This window comes from Dipodomys spectabilis, unplaced genomic scaffold (genome assembly GCF_019054845.1).
Source record: "Dipodomys spectabilis isolate Male_0828 unplaced genomic scaffold, ASM1905484v1 ptg000228l, whole genome shotgun sequence".
Classification (NCBI taxonomy): domain Eukaryota; kingdom Metazoa; phylum Chordata; class Mammalia; order Rodentia; family Heteromyidae; genus Dipodomys; species Dipodomys spectabilis.
Genome location: NW_024870905.1, coordinates 1823346 through 1836404, shown reverse-complemented (window position 1 = coordinate 1836404; position 13059 = coordinate 1823346).

Sequence of the window (13059 nt, the reverse complement as noted above, 5' to 3'; positions counted from 1 at the left end):
TGAGCCTCAACTTTCTCATGTGCACAATCATCTTACTTGTGGAGCTTTTATAAGGACCAGATGAAAGAATGCACCCCTTGAAAGACTCAGCACACAACACCTCATGAAGGACTCATCACATAGCTGTATCCCACAAGCTGTCATTAGAATTAGGGTGTTTTCATCAGTATCACCATTATTTCAGAAACACTTCACAAACTGCACAAACTTCACATCTAATGGTTTAAAGGGGTGGGGTTGTTTTAGGGGGGAGTTAGCCACGGGGATTGCACTCAAAGTTTAGGGCTACTGTCCTAAGACCTTTAACTCAAGGCTAGAGCTCTAACTCTTTGAGCCACATCTCAGAGTTTTGCAGATTCCTGCCAGGGCTGGGTATTAAACCCACCAGTGTCAGATCTCATCCCTGGGCTATCTTGGATGATAGGGGTGAGTGAGCCAGCAGCATCTGATTCCATGGAGCTGGGTTGCCTGGCTAAGTCAGGTTAGATAGCAGCTGTCAGCACCAGATTCTCAGCTTGCTCTGTGATGAGATATTTGTAGTCCTATCCTTATATCGTTGAGGTCAGAACATTCCTTTATTTTTTTATTGTTGGTGCCAGTCTTGGGTCTTGAGTAAGGGTCTAGACACAGTCCCTAAGCTTTTATGCTCAAAGCTAGTGCTCACTGCTTGTGCGATGCCAAAACTTCCGGATTTTTCTGTGCATGTGGTAGTGAGGAATTGAACCCAGGGCTTTGTATGTATTAGGGGAGGAGTCTACCACTGAGCCCCAGGAGTGACAAGTGTATAAACAGATAAATGTGTAGATTGGTAGATAGATAGATAGATGTATATGTGTAAACTAAGAGAGATGTCTATATTATGAAATTGTATATACCATATTACTACTAATTATTGGCAACTAAATTATTCTTTCCTTTTTTAATTATCATGATTGAATACATAATAAAGTATTAATTGAAAATTATTCAATGTAGTATAATTGTGTAAAATTTTATGATAAGAAAACAATACACTACTAATTTAATTGTTACTTTTATAACATTCCATTTGTATGGATATATCATCAGAATGGGTTTCTCAGAACCTCCCACCATTCATTAGTGGAAGTCCCGGGATTAGAACTCCAGGCTGGTTTTGGCTATATAGCCCGACAAACATCAGCAATGCAAGGTCATGTGCACTTTCTGGGCCTTGTCATTTAGACCCAAGATGGTCACAATACAAAGAAAAAAAAAGTAATATCACCTTCTTGAACTTCTCAGTTTTATCCTTCTCTTTGTTTTTTTTTTTTTTTTTTTTTTTTTTTTTGTCGCCCTGATATTTGAACTTTGGTCCTAGAATCCCAGGGTTGATTGTGGCAGAGGTGCCAAGACCTAAGTTCAAGCCTCGTGCTTGGCCAAAAATAAATAAATAATAATAATAAGGCCCTGGCTTGGAATTTGCACCATTTTTCTAGCAGGCCTGGGATTTGAACTTGGGACCTGGTTAACTCTGTGACATTGTGAGTGAAGGGGAAGCTCACAGTCTTTGAAGACAAGAAATTCAGACCAGTTCCCAGGGCCTAATTTCAAGCCTCAGCACTGGAAAAAATAATATTCATATATGAGATGTTTACATAAATGGGTTTACTGCATATGATGTTTATTACCCTTATTTATGTATTATTATTACACATATAACACTTCATTTATTACATCATATCACCTAGATTATATTTGCATATGGATTATACATTGTACTGAGACCCAGGACTTTCACAGAGAAGGAAAAAAATGTGTCAAAATTGTCTTCTTACTCCACGAATAAATTTTTGGCCATGTTGGGATTTCAACTCACTGCCTACAATGCCCAATCCATAAATGGGGTCACAGTCTTAACATACCAGCCTCCAGGAAACTGAGGACTTTTGATCAAGCTACAGTAGTGCCCAATATATACATTGATAGATATGTATATGTGTATGTGTCTATATATATATATATATATATATATATATGCATATATATATTACATTATGCCACCATTTAATGAAGTATCATGGTTGAATACTTATAAAAGCATTCATTAAAAATTAGTTAATATCCATCCATTAGGGGAATCATACCATGGTGCTAAAATGGAAGATATAAATCCAATAATATTTGTGTGGTATTCTAAAATAAACTCATGAATTAACTGCAAATTTAATGATTACTTTTATAGCATTCCATTAGCATGCACATGAATAGGAATGAGTTTGTCAGGATCTCCCTCCATTTGTGGGTGGCAGTCCTAGCATTCGAACTCCAAGCCTGGGTAGTTTACTTCGAATGCAAACCATTGGAATGACACTGTGTAGATTTCAGACTATCACAATTAAAAAAAGAACAACAAAAAGAAAAGAATCCAGGTGTCAATGGCTCCTACCTATAATCCTAGCTCCTCAGGAGGCTGAGAATGTAGAGAATGCCATTTTGAATTCAGCCAGGGCAGGAAAGTCGGTGACACTCTTATTTCTAACAGATTGCCAGAAAAAAAAAACCATGAGTGGAATTGTGGCTCAATTGCAGAGTGCTACCCTTGAGCAAAAGGAGCTCAGGGACAGGGCCTAGGCTCATAGTACAAACACGGAACTGCTCCCCTCCCCAAAAGGAGGCAATCACTCCATGTCTCTGTGTATGGATGGATGATGTATGGATGATGGGCATTCAGCAGATTGCCCATGCTCAGCCCACTCAACTTGGGCAAGCTAGGACAAGCCCTCAGAATTCCTAGGCTGTAGGAGTGGTTGAAGGTTCTAGATCCATATTATCTATCCCTATGTAGTATGTGAGCCTAGACCTCTAGGGCCTGCTGGCTCTCACTCATTCCTCATTCCTCGTTGCAGAGTCACAAACTGGTCCAAAATCTCGGCAAAGATATGAAATAGTCAGCGATTTCTATGCTGAAAGGGTTAAGCCAATAAATCCCACCATCATAACTCCTGTTACAAGTCAGCCTTGGGCTACGAATGTGGATTAGCGGTAGAGTGGTTACCTAGCATGCACGAAGCCCTGGGTTCGATTCCTCAGTAATACAGAAACAGAAAAAGCCAAAAGTGGCACTGTGGCTAGCCTTGAGCAAAAGAAGCTAAGGAACATGCCCAGACCCTGAGTTAAAGCCCGATGCCTGACAAAAAAAAAGTGAGCCTGGTGATACATATTCTTCAGGGACTCAGGAGGGCCGAGGTGAGAGGTAAGAGGTAGAGGGCAGCTGCTGGTGGCTCACCCCTGTAATCTCAGCTATTCAGGAGGCTGAGATCTGAGGATCACAATTACAAGCAAGAAAGTCTTTATGAGACACTTTTCTCCAATTAAACACCCAAAAAGTCAGAAGTAGAGCTGTGGTTCAAGTAGTAGACTGCTAACCTTGAGCAGAAAAGCTAACGGATAGTGTCCAGGCCATGAATTCAAACCCCAGAACTGACACTCACACACACACACACACACACACACACACACACACACACACACACACACACACACACCAAGATAGTGCATTTACCAGTAAGCCTGCACAAGTTCCACCTCTAGAGAGAGAAAGGAAGGAAAGATTTGCTCCAGGAGGTGATATAACCAGTGCCAAAATTCAACAGGAGTTCTAAGGCTTGGAACAGGACAGAGAGCCTCAGGCAGAAGGTACAGAATGGGAAAAGGTCCTGAGGTGTGGTGTAGAACAGGTGCTGTGTGTGGAATGAAGGTTCTGTGGCTTCAGACAAGTCTGGCAGGACATTCAAGGCTGGGTCAAGGTTTGTACTTGCATCACAGGTATGAAAGAGGGTGGAGTCCCAGAATGGGGCCCAGAGGGAAGATTAGCTTTTCTTTTCACCATGGCTGGAAGCCTATTTTTCACAGCTCCTGACCCTTAGGTCTCCTTTGCATTGAGGAGTCAGGGCAAGTGCAGGGACGAACACTTGCTTAAGAAAAGCTTCTGGGCTGGGAAGGTAGCTCAGTGGTAGAGCACTTGCCTTGCATGCATGAGGCTCTGGGTTTGATTCCTCAGCACCACATAAGCAAAAAGAATAAAAACGGAAGGGGCGATGTGGCTCAAGTGTTAGAGTGCTAGTCTTGAGCTGAAGATATGCGGGACATTGCCCTGGCCCAGAGTTCAGGCCCATGACCGGACCCACCCCCCCAAAAAAAGAAAAGAAAGAAAAGAAAAGCTTCTAACCCAATGCCATCAGTGGCTCAACCCCTTTAAATCCTAGCTACTCAGGAGACTGGGATCAGAGACTGTGGACCAAAACCAGCTCAGGGAAGGAAAGTTAGTGAAAATCTTCTTGCCAGTGAACTTCCAAAAGCCAGAAATGGTGCTGTGGCTCAAGTGGTAGAGTGCCAGCCTTGAGAGAAAAGTTAAGTGACTGGAGACCAGACCCTGAGTTCAAGGCCAGTAATTGCATTAAGAAAACGCTTTCAGGAGCTCCTTGTCTACTGTGGTGAATGGCCAGATGAGCTGGGCGTCGGTAGCTCACACCTGTCCCCCTAGCTCCTCAGGAGGCTGAGATCTGAGGAGCATGGATTAAAGCCAGCCCATACAGGAAAGTCCGGGAGACTCTGATCTCTAAGGAAGCACCAGAAAACTGGAAGTGATGCTCTAGCTTAAGCAATAAGCTGAAGAGCTGAGGGGACAGCGCCCAGGCCCAGAGTTCCAGTCCCATGACCAACTCCCCTGGCCTGCTTGGAACTCACTTTTTGGCTCTAGCCAGAGTACTTTCCAGTGGGCACCTGAGTTTCTCCCAATGTCTAGGTGTCCTACAAGTCTTGAGAGCAGCCCATTTGGAGGCCTTTGCTTACAGTTTGGGCCACATTATCAGAGAAGTGTCCAGCCTTGGGGAACGGAGGTCATCGTCTGGGTCATCAGAATGACATCTGTCATGGGTGCAGTGTCGATCTGAGCAGTAAATCAACTTCTCAGACCATGGTTTGGGGCAAGGAGGGCCATAAGCTGCATGGCAGGTAACGCCTGCTCATGTGGTATCACAAGAGTGCAAATCTGTCAGGCACACCCCGAGAGGCTGTTGAGTTGGGCTCATGAAAGACCTGTGGACTCACAAATCCACAGCCAGCTGGCTGCTGCTTGTAGCAGTTGCTATCCCAGGAGTCCCAGGGCTCAGAGCCCTGTTTTCCTCACCACTGCTTGGGGGCAGATGAAGGTCTGCAATCGTTGGCCTACTACAAAGGAGAATACCTAGTGTCCTTTCCCTTGGTCCTGTGGCCCCATTCATGGATGGAGGGGCAGGTTCCATTGAACTTACTGCCATGGCGCAGACATTTCAGCCCAAGAAGGACTTAGGGAGAAACCACGAGAACTGGCTTAAGAGTTTACTACTACTTTGCCTCAGGACTCCCCCAATTCTGGCTCAGCTCATCATTACCACCTTTCTGTGTGTGCACGCATCTTGGTATTAGGGCTTGAACTCAGGGCCCGGGCTCTGTCCCTCAGTTTTTTTCATTCAAGGCTAGCACTCTACCACTTGAGCCACAGCTTTCCTTTCAGCTTTTGGGTAGTTATTGGGAGAGAAAAATCTCACACACTTTTCTAGCTGGGCTGCCTCTGAATGGCAATCCTCAGATCAGCCTTCTGAGTAGCTAGGAATATGAGAGCATGACCTATTAGCACCTGGCCACACTGTCCTTGGTAAAGACGAAGTGCCTCTCTCCCAGCCTAGCACCCATGTACAGTTACCCCTCCTACCCCACCCCTAATCCTCCAGGCTTCACAGGAATCATACCCTCCCCTGAGGACAAAGAAATAGAATCAGGTTTGAGCTTTTTGTTCTCCACACAGTCAGGGGCTGCAGGGAGCTGATGTGTACTGTAGTTCAAGTGGTTGAGCGCCAACATTGTGCAAACCAGCTAAAGGATACCACCTAGGCTCCGAGTTCAAGCCGGCAACCTCACACAAACACACGCACACACACAAACACACGCACACACGCAAACACACACACACACACACACACACACAAAACACACACACACACAAATATCCTTAGCAGGGCCCAATGGCTCATACCAGAAATTCTAGCTACTTAAGAAACTGAGCTCTTAGGATAGCAGCTTGAAGCCATCCCAGGCAGTGAAATCCGTGACTCTTCTCTCCATTAAATTACTTAAAAAGATGAAATTTGGGCTGTGGTTCAAGTGGTAGTGTGTCAGCTTTGAGCAAAAGAAGCTCAGAGACTGCACCTAGGCCCTGAGTTCCAGCTCTAAGATTTTTTAAGATACCCTTTGCCCCCACTCCACCCCGAATCAGGCCATAAATCCAGATTTTGGTCACCCTGGATCTCACTTCCATTCCTGCCGCTTTTACAGCACTGCCACAATTGGCCAGTGTGTGGCCAGCACTGGATTAAGAAGTGAACGTACAACAAGGGGGGCATAGCCAGGTCAAGGCTAATGTCCCAAAACATTGAGGTATTGGCCATACTAGTCTCTAATCCTCCCAGTTTCCTGGACCTGGAATTTAAAGTGTGTGCATCTGTATTCTGGGCATCCAGAATTTTCTAGAAGGACATAAGAGGCTAAGCTGGGGTGGGAAGATAGACTTTGCTGCAACAAGGTACGTTGACATTTCTTAGACACCGATGGATACTTCCAAGCCACCTTGACCTCAAATCCCATGTAACACCGGATCCTCCTTGCTTGGGCAGCCTTCAGTCAGCTATCAAGCTCGAGTTGGCCAGAGCCACCACAAACCCTCCTTCCCCCACTCCACTGCCAGCATGCAGGGAGGGATGTGAGCCAGAGACCCAGCTGAGGAAAAGGACAGGACATCACATGACTAAGGCCCCCCCAGAGGCAGGGGAGAACTTATGCCAGCCGGCCCTGCTGACCCAGAATCCCCTGGAGGCACCCAAATATTTGGACCGGCTGGATTTGAGACCCAAAGAAAAGCTGGAATCCAGGCCTCTGGCAATTTAGGACTCACTGTTGACTCTGATAGGAGGCTAAAGGGCAAGGTCAGTGTGGAGGAGGGGCACCATCCGAGGTCAGAAAGAGGCAGCTCAGGAAGGGGGCAGAGGAAGATGAGGGAAATACACACACACACGCACACACACACACACACACACAAACATGCACACAGGTAGCCCAAGGCCTCAGCAGTCCCTGAACACCCTTACAATCCCACCCTCAAGAAGATGGCACTACTATCCTCAGACCAACTGTAGACAAAACTCAGGGCCTCTCACAAGTCTGGAATGGCTCATAACATAGCTTGGTATTTCCTAAATGTACACACCATTATGCAGAAATCTCAGCTACCTTATTTTTGGTTGTCGGTCATGGGGTTTGAACTCTGGGCCTGTGCGCAGTCCCTCAGCTCCTCAACTAAAGGTGAGTGCTCTACCACTGGAGCCACAGTGCCACTTCTGGCTTTCTGGTGGTTCAATGGAGATAAAGTCTCAGAAATTTTCCTGCCCAAGCTGGCTTTGAACCGCGATCCTCAGATCTCAGCCTCTACCATCCCACACCTGCTACAATTCATCCAGTCCCTGCCTGCCACAGGCCATGACCTCTGGAGTTCTTGGTAAGGCACTGCCCACTGTGCTGTGGCTTCACATTGGGGCAAACCTGGGGAGTTCTTAGAATTGTCTGTACAGTGAGGCCAGCACCTGTTCTCCCAACCACAGCACCCCTACTACTTCACCATCTCTTATAAGCAAAGAAGGGGTGGCTTTCTTTCCTTCTTTCTTTCCTTCTTTCTTTCTTTCCTTCCTTCTTTCCTTCCTTCTTTCTTTCTTTCTTTCTTTCTTTCTTTCTTTCTTTCTTTCTTTCTTTCTTTCTTTCTTTCTTTCCTTCTTTCCTTCTTTCCTTCTTTCCTTCTTTCTTTCTTTCTTTCTTTCTTTCTTTCTTTCTTTCTTTCTTTCTTTCTTTCTTTCCTTCTTTCCTTCTTTCTTTCTTTCTTTCTTTCTTTCTTTCTTTCTTTCTTTCTTTCTTTCTTTCTTTCTTTCTTTCTTTCTTTCTTTCTTGTTGAGGGGCTTGAACTCAATGCTTGGCTACTGTCTCTGATGTCTATTATTCCTCAAGGCCAGTGCTCTAACACTTGAGCCACAGCTCCATTTCCAGTTGGATTGGAGATGAGGCTCTCGTGGTACTTTACTGCCTGGGCTGGGAAATGAGATCCTCTGGATCTCAGCCTCCCGAGTGGCCAGGATGATAGGCATGGGATGACAGGCATGAGCCACTGGCACACAACTTATGGTATCTCGTCCTTCAGAATTTCCATTAGTTCTCCTCTAGATGCTACCACCTAGACACTCCTCTACCTCCCTCAGGGACAGCAAAGGGAGGCTGAGAATTTGGGTAGGGCCATAGGCTTTAAAGGGCCCCCTCCACATCACTAGCCCTCTCTAAGTTCCCATCTGCCTCCTCTGGATGGACTGGTCGTCCAGGGAAGATCAGACCCACCAGGAGTTCTGGGGCCTGACCTGTATCCCCCCACACCACCCAACAGGACCTGCGGATTTCTGGGGCCAGCTGCTCCATGTCCTGGTGGAAGACGTTGGGAGGGTTGCTGATAACTGGGTCCAGGGGTGTTCAGGGCAGAAGATTGTCCAGCTCTCCTCTGTCAAAGAAGGAGACACAAAGCATAGATGGATTTACTAAGAGCTTCAGGGCATAGACATCCACATGTCACTAAGATCCCTTGGAGAACTGTATCGGGACAATCTCGCACATCTATACCAAGACTCACACAAATGTACCGAGTCTCTCACCTGCAGCCCTAGCTGGAAATGAACATGCTCTGCTATGCTGTCCATCATCTGCAGCACCTTTTCTCTCTGTGTTTCCTGTCAGATCCTCCTTCTTAAGCAGGACCCCCTTTCCAAGTGCTGCCTCCAAGAAGCCCATTTCGATCACCTTGGCAGAGCTGGAGCCTCTCCGCTCTGCAGGCTGCCGGCTTTGTCACACTCTGCCTTCTGGCCAGTGTGGGTTGAGAGTACACAAAGAGGCCAGGCCTGGGTTCCACTCCTGGATTTCTGAAGGCCCTGATACACCACACAGGGACAGGTGTTTTATCACACTCCGTGAGAGGGCACTCGAAGCCCACGTAGTCTGTGGTTATAAGACAGGGCCATTTCTTTGTGTGGGCTTGAACTGAAGATCTGGGAGCAGACTTTCTGAGTTTTATTGCTCAAGGCTGGTGCTCTACCTTTTGAGCCACAGCTCCACTTCTGGCTTTTTGGTGATTCCATGGAGAGTAGAGTCTCACGGGCTTTTCAGCTTATGGCTGGGTTCAAATAGTGATCCTCAGATCTCAGTCTCCTGAGTAGCCAGTATGACAGGGATGAGCCTGAGCCCCAGGTGAGAGGCACCAAATGCTTTTTTTTTTTTTTTGCTCTTGTTTATCTCCAGTCAACTAGCAAGCCCAATTTAAAATAATCAGTTACTGGGGATCAAAACCCTCTCCTATGTCAGTTAATCCAAAGAGATAAAGTGTCTTTGGAAAAGGCTAGTCTGAGTTGGCTAGGGGTATTTGTGTGTGTGTGTGTGTGTGTGTGTGTGTGTGTGTGTGTGTGTGTGTGTGTGTGTAAGTGTCAGGGATATCTACCCTTATCTCTGTGGTTCCTCATCCTCCCAGCAGGGAGTGCATAAAGGTTCCTGACCCCAAGGAAGGTGGATGGGCAAGGGTACTTAAAGTCATATCCAGGGGGAAGATCCGAATTCTGTCCTGCAATGGAAGCCTGGACAGATAATGGCGAGAAGGAGAGGTTAATGGGAACATTAAGGGAAGCCCCTTACCTTTGGCTAGAAGTACCAACCAGCTCGAAGACTGAATCCATCTTTCTTGGTAGTCAGATAAAAGGTGGACACTGTTCATTTATTTTATTATGATTGTGTGAGCCCTAGGGCTTGGATTCAGGGCCTGGGTGTTATCCCTGAGCTTCTTTTGTTGAAGGCTGAGGCTCTACCACTTGAGTTACACCACCACATCTGGCTTTTTTGTGTGTGTGGGATTGGGGGAGATAGGTGGTTTATGGGAGATAAGAATCTCACGGACTTTTCTGCCCGGGCTGGTTTGAGTCACGACCATCAGCCCTCAGACTCCTGAATAGCCAGGATGATGGGTGGGAGCCACAAGCTCCTGACCACCATCATCCATTTATAATCCATTAGGCCCAGGGTTGGGCCACCCACACTGCACCTCCTTGTTGGGAGTGGGAAGCAGACATGAGTGGATTTGATACTTCAACAGCCTACCTATCTTTGAGCATTGTTCCAGGTCAGTCTGATGGCAGCTTCCACCTTATCCACAGCAATGACTTGGCTCTGTCACAAGAACAAATGTCCCCCGGGAGGGTCAGGTCTGGGGTCTTTCCTCTGCACCCCACCCCCCCCAAGCTGGCTTTGAGTTGAACCGTGATCCTCAGATTTCTGCTCTTGAGTACTTAGGATGATAGCCATGAGACACCGGCACCTGGCCAAAGATACTTTTCCAAGCCTGTCATCCTATCCCTTCAGGAGACTGAGATCTGAGGACTGCAGTTGGATGCACCCTTCTCAGCAAAGTCCATGAGAACTCTTATCTCTAATTAAACACCCCAAAAAATTGGAAGTGGAGCTGTGGCTCAAATGGCAGTGTGCTAGCTTTGAGCGTAACACAAGGGATGGGACCCAGGCCCTAGCTATAAACTTTTTCTAGCATAGACCTACCCAAGAAAGGGAAGCAGGTAGGCACACGGGAGCTCAAAGCTCACATGTAATACTCAAGACTCACAGAATAGACCCCATCCTGCTCTGATTCTCTACATTCTATGTCCTAGATTATGTCAGTCTTAGATGGGACAGACCATGCACCAAGTCAGGACGTTCAAGTACAATCTCATACTGAGGATCCCGTGACCTCATCAAGGCCTCAAGATCCCTCGACACTGGGCGGGCATTCAGTTGAGGTCTAGTTATCCAGCCACAAAATATGGGATTGAAAGGATTTCTTGGTCAAGGGATGCAGACTGAAGGGCTGTAGGTCCCTCTCTCTCGGGAAGGAGAAAAGGCCTATCCATCCCAGGAATGTTCCTGGGTTGTGACTATCCTCAATGAAACAACCCTGCTCAGAGCTCAGTGCCTCTGGTTTTCCCACCACCCCCTACCCAGCCCTGCCCCACCTTCAGTCGGCCCCCTCTGAATCCCAGATCTGCCATCTGGACTAAAGTTTGAGCCAGCAAAGGGACCCACCTCTATCTCTGAGAATGGCAGTCACGGGGCTCTATAGTCCCCTAGAGGAAGTCTTGGGGCAACAAGGGTCTGACTTCCCCCCTCATTCTCTGGATGTCCTGTGCCAGTGGCAGGCTTACCTCTGTCTCTGGTTGAAGAATGAACACTGGGGGTGTCATCTTCAGATTGAGCCAGCAAAAGTCCCAGTCCCCAAGGATGTACCACACAGGCATCCAGCAGTGGATGACAGCCAGCTGGTCAATGGTAAACCCAAAGTGCCAAGACTTTTAACAGCCATGTGGCTGGGTCAAAGTCTCTATCACTGATGGTCTAAGTTGTTAGATGAGGTTATGGCTCCAATGGCCTGACACACCTGACCTGGGATCATCCTCCCTCTTCATCTTCTTGCTTAGCACTTGCCACCCTCCTCTTGACACTCCCTCAGCCTATACCTCCCCATACTTTGGACAATTTCTTCTTATCTGACTAGAAAATAAACTCGGTGGCCCAGGGAAGACTGAAATTTGGTGACACACCCTGAGCCCTAGGGTCTACCCAAGGCTGTTTCCCTCTGCAGTCGGCGACCACACAGCTCCTGGATGTCATGAAGTTCCTGAGGGGTCCGTGGCTTCATCCTACATACTGGCTTTAGGCTCTGAAACTGTCCCCACAGAGATTGTGAGTGGTTGGCTCCTTTGATCCAGGGACTCCAAACCAAGGCTTACATATTCCGTTCTTCTTTCCTTTCCTCCTTTTCTCCCTCCATCCTTCCCTCCTCTTTCTCTTTCCTTTCTTTGTGTCACTCCTGGGCCTTGAACTCAGAGCCTGGGTGCTGTCCCTAAGCCTTTTTACTCAAGACCAACAGTCTACAGCTTGAGCCACTCATCCACTTCTGGCGTTTTCTTTTTGGTAGTTTGTTGGAGATAAGAGTTTTACAGGCTTTTCTTCCTGGGACTTAAGCCTCAGTCCTCCCATCTCAGCCTCCTAAGTAGCTAGTATGACAAGTGTGAAGCACCGGCATCAAGCTCAAACCAAGATTTCTTCATGTGCTGTGGAACCAGCACTAGAACATTTCATCATCTATGATTCCTGGACCTGGCACACACTTTAACGGTTTGTTGGATAAATAAATGAGCATCTCTCTATGACAATACTACAGAAAACTCCCATCCAACTCAGATAAGCATCCTGGGGGTGGAGGGGTTAGTGGGGGATTTGTTGAAGCCTGAAGTAGCTCTTCCACAGTTCTCCCTCGCCCCACTTCCTGCCCTCCGGGAGCCACCGCACTTAACTCTTTTGGCTCTGAGGATGTGAGCCACGATGTACTTGCTGGATTCTGGGGCTCTTCGATGCCTCTCTTCTCAAAAATCTTTGTCCAGCGGCTAACTCACAGTTTGGCACTCAATTCCGCCCTCAGGTGTGAATGAGGCACATGAAGTGAAAGCCTGGCTCAAGGAGCCTCCTCTCCTCCCCCTGGGGCCAGACAGGATGGTCTACCACATCCGGCCCCCAAGTTTCATGTTGCAGAGAAAGAATCCTTGAGGGTTCCCAGTTCTCTGAATCTCCAAGATTCTAGTGCAGTGCTGGGAATCGTCTCTGCTCACAGCTGGCAACCTGGGGATTGCGAGGTCACGATCTCTGCTCCCCATGATGTCCTTGACTGTGGTGGTCACCCTAGAGAGAACCAGAGGAGAATCAGTAACTTCTGGAGGAAGGGAGTCAAAGCAGGATGTTCCTGACAGGAGACGATCTGGCTTGGGAACTCTGCCTATGCCGCCTTGTACATCATTGTTTGGCAGCTGAAATGGTCCATCTAATTTGACCCATAATCCCAATCATTAGTAGTAATTGCCAGCTTAAAGAAAAAATCCTGGAAAAGCT